Genomic DNA, 9124 nt, shown 5'->3' on the forward strand with positions numbered 1-9124 from the left:
GAGGGGCCTGTTGTAGTGATTCTCAAGTGTCTTTGCCCCAGGCGAATTGCACCGCCCTTTGCAGGGTCCGGGATGAGTAATCTGCTCACCTTTGCTTTTAGGAGCTTTTGTTCCCTGTGCGCTTTCCGTAGAGTTCCAGAGGTCAGGGAATACAAATGGCGGCCTCCTGGTCTCCGGCCCGGAGGAGCCGAGAGCCTGGGGCCCCACTCCTCAGTGCGCCCTCAGAGAACAGTGCCCAGTTATTCCCGTCCGCCTGACCTCCGGCCGCGCTCCGAGCTCACCGAGCCTGCGACCGGTTCAAGGTAACACCGAGCTGTGAGCTTACTGTCCTCTCTGTCTCTGTAGCCGGCCTTCCCGTTCCAATACCCACAAGCTCTGCGACACTCAGACACCCCCGATCCTTCTGTGACTTTGCGGGACCTGAGGCCACGCTGACCCCGCGTGGGGTTCGCCCCGGTGTAGCCTCTGGAGCGATGTCCCTCAGCAGAACAGACTTTTAAAAGTCCTGATTTTGTGCGCCGTTGCTCTGCCGCTTGCCGGGAGCCAGCCCCTCCCCCCGGGGTCTATCTTCCCGTCGCTTTGGATTCACTTCTCCGCCGGTCCTACCTTTCAGAAAGTGGTTGTTTTTCTGTTTCCAGAATTGCTGTTCTTCTTCTCTTCGATCTGCTGATGGATTTTCAGGTGTTTGCAATCTTTAGATAAGCTATCTAGCTGATCTCCGGCTAGCTGAAGTAGTCTCAGCCTGCTACTTCTCCGCCATCTTGACTCCTCCCCCTATTTTGCTTTATTTCTATAACTACTTAGAGACTATGACCAATATGTTAAAATTAAGAATGTCAGGTGTTTTTTTTGTTTTGTTTTGTTTTTTCAAACATTTATTTAAGGGTTTTGATTTCCTAGGTATTATGCCATGTCTTCAGGATTCACTAAGAAAAGTTCCAGACCCCTCCCCCTGGTAAAGCTAATAAAGAGGATAAACAAGTGGGTAGAAATAATTCGCTGTGGTGTTGAACAATCAATGTGTGCATGGTTCTTGTGGGAATCAGAAGCCATTATCTAAGGTAACCAGGCAGGGGTCAGTGGAGGGCTTCACTGAAAAAGCAATGCTTGATTTCAGTCTTAATGGCTGAGGAGATGAAGCCACAGAGAGAAGGATATGGGAAGGCTTGTGTGAGAGGCAGAGAGGAAGGGAAGGATCCAGGCAGAAGGAATTAACTCACTCTGAGGCGAGGACCAGCATAAAGTATTTGGGAGACTGTACGTAGTTTGATATAACTGGAATGTACTGCATATGTATTGGCTGCAGAGAAATCCCAGGACAGTCATGGAGCCTCCTGCCAAGGAGCTATGAGCAACTGAAAATTTGAAGGAGCAAAAGCAGTGGATTTTAACTCTGGCAGCTGTGTGGCAGATGGAGTTGAGAAAGATGAGAGTGGGCCATTTCAGAAGCTACTGAAATAGTCCAGGCAAGAATTGATGAGACACAGACCTAAGTACTGGCAAGGATGATGGGGAAAAAAAAAAAAAAAAAGTTTGAGATTTATCTAGAAATTAAGCAGACAGGGCTTAATTTACTCCTGAGTCATTCAGTAAGAAGCTACTCAGGATCTACTGACCAGTAGTAGGCTTTACCTTAAATACCAAGGACCCAGGGAACATATGAAATAAATAGGCGAAACCAGAGCAATGATCTTCTCCATGCTGCTGCAGGAGTTTATACCTGGTGCCATGAGGACCAGGGGAGAGAGTCTTTGCTTCCATCTAGGAATCGCCAGTCTCAGTCCTACTAGAGTCCTGCCTGTGAATGGGAAGGAAAGAAGTCAGGGAACAGATCCCAGAGGCCTCACATGCCTCATTAAGAGTTTGAATTTTGTCCATGAGGCATGGAAAGCATTTGGCAGGTTTTAAGCCAGATATGCCTTTTTTAAAAGTTTACCATGAAATCATGTGGAAGACAGCTTAGAGGTGGGACAAGACCTGAGGTAGGAGGAATAGTAAAAAGGCAAGCTGAATAATTTAGGTAAGGTGACAGTGCTAAATCAATGATCAGAAGAAGGGTAGGACACAAATAAGACTGATATTATGGGTAGAATCAGTGATAGCCAGTTATAAATTAGATGGTTTGAGGATAACTCCCAAATTCTGGAATGGCCAACTAGGCTTACAAGGACAGGAGCACTACCAGAAGAGTTGCATTAGTGAGGAAGATAATATGTTAGGTTTTGGTTCTGTTGGGTTTTAGGACCCCGTGGAAACACCAAGTAGAAAAGTCCAGTTGGTGGGTGAATATATGAAGATGAATCAGTGTGTAGGAAGAATGTGCTAATTGATTCCTAAAAAATTGATGGACAGACTTCTGAGAAACTCTTTCAGTGATGGACAGGACTGTATGTTCTCCCCATGGGACCTCTCCATGGCTTCAGTCTTACAGAACTTGTTCTGTTTTGCTAATAGTCCAAAACTTCATTCCCGTTTAGGGCCATTAAACTAGAACATTTTTTTCCTACAGAAAATGGTTCCTTGATGGTTGCTTCCTCAGAGAGGACATCTGTGACCAGCCTGTATTAGACAACCCCCATTCACATCCCTGTCCTCTCGATCACATTCCCCATTTAATTTCTTCACAGCACATAGCACTAGGATTTTGATTGAGTGCTTACTTAGCATTGTATTGCCTCTCCTAAATCCTTCCATCTTGAAACACATTGAAATAAGATCTTGCCTATCAGTTTTGCCACTATACTTCCCCAGATTCATGCCCAAGATAAACTAGGTGCTTGAGAAATATATGAACTATGAAAGAATGCCAAATTCCTTATACCAAATGTGTTTTTATTTATATCCATGGGATATATAATTGTTGGCTTTATTCCTGTTTCAATTATTTGTGCATTTGTAGAAAGATCATGACAATTGTTTATGTTCATATATTTTATATATGTTCTTATCTTACCATATATTCCTACAATACTGAACTTCAAATATTTTATAGTTAGCTATCATAACCTAAGTGGAGATTTTCATTATCTTTAGATTTGAGGCAGAATCTCATTATTTGTAACACTTAAGCCACAAAATTTTTGACAGTTCTTTTCTAAAAGAGAATGAATTTTATTTGGAATATTTTTAAAATTTTTATGTTATTTGATGCACCAAAATATACATGACCTGTATTTAAAATATAATGCACCGGGGCACTTGGGTGGCTCAGTCAGCCAAGCATCTGCCTTCTGCTTGGGTCATGATCTCAGGGTCCTGAGAACGAGCCCCTCATGGGGCTCCCTGCTCAACGGGGGTCTACTTTTCCCTCTCTCTCTGTGCTCTCTCAAGTAAATAAATAAGATCTTTTTAAAAAAATTAAATATAATGCATCTTAATACAAAAAAATGTTTTTAACCCATCATCCAACTCAAGAACCATACCACCATCAGTAAGTGTGTCTATTATTTGTTCCCTATACTTATTCCCCTACTTCAGAATAATATCAGAGCTTATCTTTTTCCTGCTTTAAAAAAGTAATTCTAAGGCGCCTGGGTGGCTCAGTGGGTTAAGCCGCTGCCTTCAGCTCGGGTCATGATCTCAGGGTCCTGCATCTGGCTCTCTGCTTGGCAGGGAGCCTGCTTCCTCCTCTCTCTCTCTGCCTGCCTCTCTGCCTATTTGTGATCTCTCTGTGTCAAATAAATAAATAAAATCTTAAAAAAAAAAAAAGTAATTCTATCATGAGTATGTATGCCTAAAAACTGTTTTAATTAGTTAATTGATAAATTAATTATGCTTTTGAGCTTTATAAAATGGTAGCATACTGTATAGAGCCTTTTGGGACTTGCTTTTATCACTAATACTTTTCTAAAGATTCATTCATGTTATTTTTGCATCATTATAGCTCATTAATTTTTACTATTACATAATCATTATATGAGTATACCATAACTTACTTATCTTTAAGTCTCCTATAAATGGACCTTTCTTTTCTCCTTTCTTTCTTTCTTTCTTTCTTTCTTTTTTTTTTTTTTTTTTTGTTTGTTTGTTTGTTTGTTTCAGTTTTGGTTTCAAGGTTTTTCTTGCGGTTGTTTTCCTGTTGCAAACAGTTCTGAGATGAATATTCTTGACAGCCTGCTAAGATTTCTCTAGGGTAGTGCTTCCCAAACTGTCCCTGCTAAATAATCAGTTGCATTTTCTTCTTTCTTTGTCTTATTTTGAATAGATTTAAAATATCCTGTGTAAAAGACAGAAAAGACAACAAAAATTAATTTGTAAAAAAAAAAAAAAAAGAAAGAAAGAAAGAAAGAAAAATGCATAGAAGCCATGCCTCATTTTTTTGTTCAGATTTAACAGAGGTAAATTACTTTGTCACATTGCTTTCAGTTTCAACTTCTGTGCCTCTCTCTCTCTCTCTTTTTTTTTTTTTTCTCCTCTTGATAAGTGTACTCTTTAACCCCTATCCTGTATCTCCCCAATCTCCTCTACCTTTCCTATGGTAATCCTATGGTAATCCTCTACCTTTCCTTGTTTTCTACAGTAAGGGTCTCTTTCTTGGTTTATCCCCCTTTCTCTCTCTCTTTTTTTTCCTTTGCTCATTTGTTTTATTTCCTAAATTCCACATCTGAATGAAATCATATAGTATTGGTCTTTATCTAACTTATTTCACTTAGTATTATACTCTTGCTCCATTTCTGTCATTGCAAATGGCAAGATTTCACTTTTATATGGCTGAATATATTCCCTTATGTATGTGTACCTCTTCTTTATCCATTCATCTATTAACAGACAATTAGTTTTGTCTATTGTCAATAATGCTGCAATAAACATAGGGGTACACGTATCCTTTTGAACATGCTTTTGTATTTTGGGAGTGAATATCCAGTAGTGCTGTTCCTGGATCATAGGGTAGTTCTATTTTTAATTTTTTGAGGAAATTCCATACTGTTTTCCACAGTGGGTACACCAGCTTGCATTCCCACCAACAGTGCAGGAGGGTTCCCCTTTTCCACATCCTCACCAACACTGTTGTTTCCTGTGGTTTTGATTTTAGCTATTCTGACAGGTATGAGGTGATATCTCATTGTTTTGCTTTGCATTGCCCTGATAATGAGTGATGTTGAGCATCTTTTCATGTGTCTGTTAGAAATCCTGATGTCTTCTCTGGAGAAATGTCTTCATGTCTTCTACCCATTTCATAATTGGATTATTCATTTTTTGGCTGTTGGGCTTAATAGGTTCTTTATATGTTTTGTATACTAACTCTTTACCAGATATGTCATTTGCATTATCTTCCAGTTCAGTATGTTGTCTTTAGTTGTGTTGACAGTTTTCTTTCCACTGCAGAAACTTTTTATTTTGACCAAGTCCCAATAGTTTTTGTTTTTGTTTCCCTTGCCTCAGGAGTCATATGTAGAAAAATGTTGCTATAGCCAATGTGAAAGAGATTACTGCCTTTGCTCTCGTCAAGAATTTTTATGGATGGGGCGCCTGGGTGGCTCAGTGGGTTAAGCCGCTGCCTTCGGCTCAGGTCATGATCTCAGGGTCCTGGGATCGAGTCCCGCATGGGGCTCTCTGCTCAGCGGGGAGCCTGTTTCCCTCTCTCTCTCTCTGCCTGCCTCTCAGTCTACTTGTGATTTCTCTCTGTCAAATAAATAAATAAAATCTTTAAAAAAAAAATTAAAAAAAAAAAAAAAGAATTTTTATGGAGTCAGGTCTTACATTTAGTTCTTTCATCCATTTTGAGTTTGTTTTTGTGTATGGTGAAATAAAGTGGTCCAGTTTCATTTTTTTTAATGTGGCCATCCAGTCTTCCCAATATTATTTGTTGGAGAGACTTTTTCCCATTGGATATTCATTCCTTCTTTGTTGAAGATTAATAGACCACATAACGGTGGGTTTATTTCCGAGTTTTCTGTTCTGTTCTACTGATCCATGTGTCTGTTTTTATGCCAGAACCATACTGATTTAATTAATACTGCTTTATAATATAACTTGAAATCTGGAATTGTGATATCTTCAGTTTTGTTTTTCAAGATTGCTTTGGCTATTTGAGGTCTTTCGTGGTTTTACACAAATTTTAGGCTTGTTTAGCTTATTCTAATTCTTTGAAAAATACTGTTGGTGTTTTGATAGGGATTGGATTAAATCTTTAGTTTGCTTTGCATAGTGTAGACTGTAGACATTTTAACAATTTTTGTTTTTCCTATCCATGAGCATGGAATGTCTTTCCATTTCTTTGTGTCATCTTGAATATCTTTCATCAGCATTTTATAGTTTTCAGAGTACAAGTTTGTCACTTCCTTGGTTAAGTTTATTCCTAGATATTTCATTGTTTTGGTGCAGTTGTACACGAGATTGCTTTCTTAATTTCACTTTCTGTTCCTTCATTATTAGTGTATAGGAATGCAACAGATTTCTGTACGTTGATTTTATATCCTGTGACTTTACTGAATTCGTATATTAGTTCCAGTAATTTTTCGGTGGACTCTTTAGATTTTCTGTATATAATATCATGTCATCTACTAATAGGAAGAGTTTTACTTATTCCTTACCAATTGGGATGCATTTTATTTCTTTATGTTGTCTAATTGCTGTGGCTAGTACTTCAAGTACTATGTTAAATAAAAGTAGTGGACATCCTTCTCTTATTCCTGACCTTATCAGCTTTTCATCATTGAGTATGATGTTGTCTATGGATTTTCATATAAGTACTTTATTAGGTTGAGCTATGTTCCCTCTAGGCCTACCTTGAAGAGGGTTTTTATCACGATGGGTGTTGTACTTTGTCAAATGCTTTTTTTCCCATCTTCTAAAATGCTCATATGGTTTTTATCCTTTTATTCATGTGACATATCACATTTTAAAATTTACTGGCCATTTTTCTTCTTGCATGAAATATCTATTTTTTGCCTATTTTTCTGTTGATTTATAATCTTTATAAACTGTATCAACTGTGTGCACTGTAAATATCTTCTCCCAGTTTGTGACTTGCCTTTTATCTTTAAAGGCAATTTTCATTTCATCAAAAAATATTCATTCCCATATTTACTCACATTTTATGAGAAAACATAAGGTATATATAGCCTTGTAGCTATGTCTATGTAGTCCAATAAATGGAAGTTTTGGACATATTTAAAGAATATTAAGGTAAGCATAATAGTATATTTTTTCTGTTATAAATGAGGAAGCTTAGGTTCAAAGACTGAACAACGGCAAAATTAAATGGGTCCTTGGTATATATAGATAGGTAGGTCGATCAACTGATCATATAGGTCATATATAATCATACATACATACATGTACATATATATCTTTTTAATTCCTTTAGTAGTTGCAAATTCAAAATCCCAAGGAAATAGATAATCCCATGTGTCAGATAATAGTGTACAGATACACCACAAAATCATAAATAAGGATCAGTGAGTGCATTGTATAAATAAAAAACAAAATGTTGGAATTCCCATGGACTCATCAAGTCTTCATGACTTAGATTTGAAAGAAGATAGAAGAGGAGGCTGTAAAATCAATAATGAAGTGGGTTTGTTTTTTTTTTCTTTTGTCTTTGATGAAACTCTTCCTTTCCAATTGACAGGTTATTTTTTTCCTTTCTAAATATTCTTAACATTTCCTTCTCAAAAATAAGAAGATTGAGCAGGGGAAAAAAAAAATCCCACAGAGAATGTAAAATCTAGTCTCTGAAAGACAGTAATAAGAGAGTATCATTAGAATTGTTCATTAAAAAACCTTTTAATATGGATATCTTTTTGAAGAGTCTTGCTAATCACCCTGAGTGCAAGTTTGCTGTTTTCCTGGGAGAGTAACTCCCTTTCATTGGCCATGATAAAGCAGTCACCACACGTGGCTTGTGCATTCTACACATGCTAAAGCACTTCTATGTTTTGCTGGAGAGACTTAGATTTGTATAGCCACATTTTTTTAAGATAAAATTTATTTTTCCTTGATACTCCTCTACCTCACATTTAGAAAATACATTAATTGCTTACATTTAAGCTTCATCTTAACAACTGATGAGTTGTATGATATATAGCATTATGTGGGAAGGAAATAAAGTTTGAGATTGTAAAGTAATCCAAAATTACATGTGAAGTTTGAGGCAAAACTGGGCTGAACAACTGAAATTACATGGGGGCCACATGTAAAAATGTCAGGGTAGTTAGTATAGATATCTATAAAAAATGTGTTCAGTCTTAAGCAGTGTTTATTAAACCATCCCTGTATACAGGGCTTTGGATTATGTCTATAGATACAAAAGAGACCTTAATTCATCAAAATATAACTCATATATGAGGAACAAAAAATAACAGAAACTATCATTATTTTGATTTTTTACTTCTTTCACTGAAGAAAAAGTCCTCTAGAGTAAAAGAGTTAATTGATATGCACAGAGTGTTTTCTAGGGATTATTTTCAAAAAGAAGAATAAATTTTTACTAAAAAAGTTGCTCTTATTAAAAAGGGTTTTTTATTTTGCTACTCCTTACATATGCCTAAAGCACATGTGAAATGGCCTCGGTTGGCACTTGTACCTAAATGGTGGGTACCTTCATGACTAATCACCAAAGAGTATTCCTTTCTCCAAAGGAAAGGAAAAAATAGAGATCAAATGTATTGTCTCTAAATTAAAGAGTTTATTTCAGTGCCAAAAATCTAATAAGCCTGAAAAGAACTTGTATATTTTCAAAATTCTTAAGATTTTTTTAGTCTTCCACTGGCTCCAAACAATACTTAATATTTAAAACTATTACCTGCCTTCTTTCCTTCTTCATTATCCCTTACACATGCCCTGTATCCAGCCTCTCCTCTTCAGATGAAACTGATTTTAAAAAATCACCATTCTTAATATAGTGTCTCTTTCTGTTTGAAAATCATAGACATTTGGGTCTGAAAGCAAAATGAGTGTCTTGTAGGTCTTGCTGTAGACATACAAGCAGGGATGGAGAACTTGGAGCATCCCTTGGTTTTCCTTATTATTTAATCCACCCACAATAATGTCTCCCTGCAACTCTTCCCCATCATCAGTCCTATGAAACCACACAGAAAAAGTTAATTCTTCTAACAACTCTTCAGATAAGTGAATGTTATCATGATGTGCTAAGTTTTCTCTTTTTCTTTTTTTTTTTTTT

At 37.1% G+C, this 9124-nt stretch overlaps 1 protein-coding gene across 1 annotated transcript in view; it reads left to right on the forward strand.

The window, feature by feature from the left end:
- The window catches only part of CHSY3 (chondroitin sulfate synthase 3), a 282532-nt gene that overhangs the window by 225341 nt on the left and 48067 nt on the right, over window positions 1–9124 (forward strand). The window lies entirely within an intron of this gene.

The sequence above is a fragment of the Mustela nigripes genome, chromosome 12 (assembly GCF_022355385.1).
Source record: "Mustela nigripes isolate SB6536 chromosome 12, MUSNIG.SB6536, whole genome shotgun sequence".
Taxonomy (NCBI): domain Eukaryota; kingdom Metazoa; phylum Chordata; class Mammalia; order Carnivora; family Mustelidae; genus Mustela; species Mustela nigripes.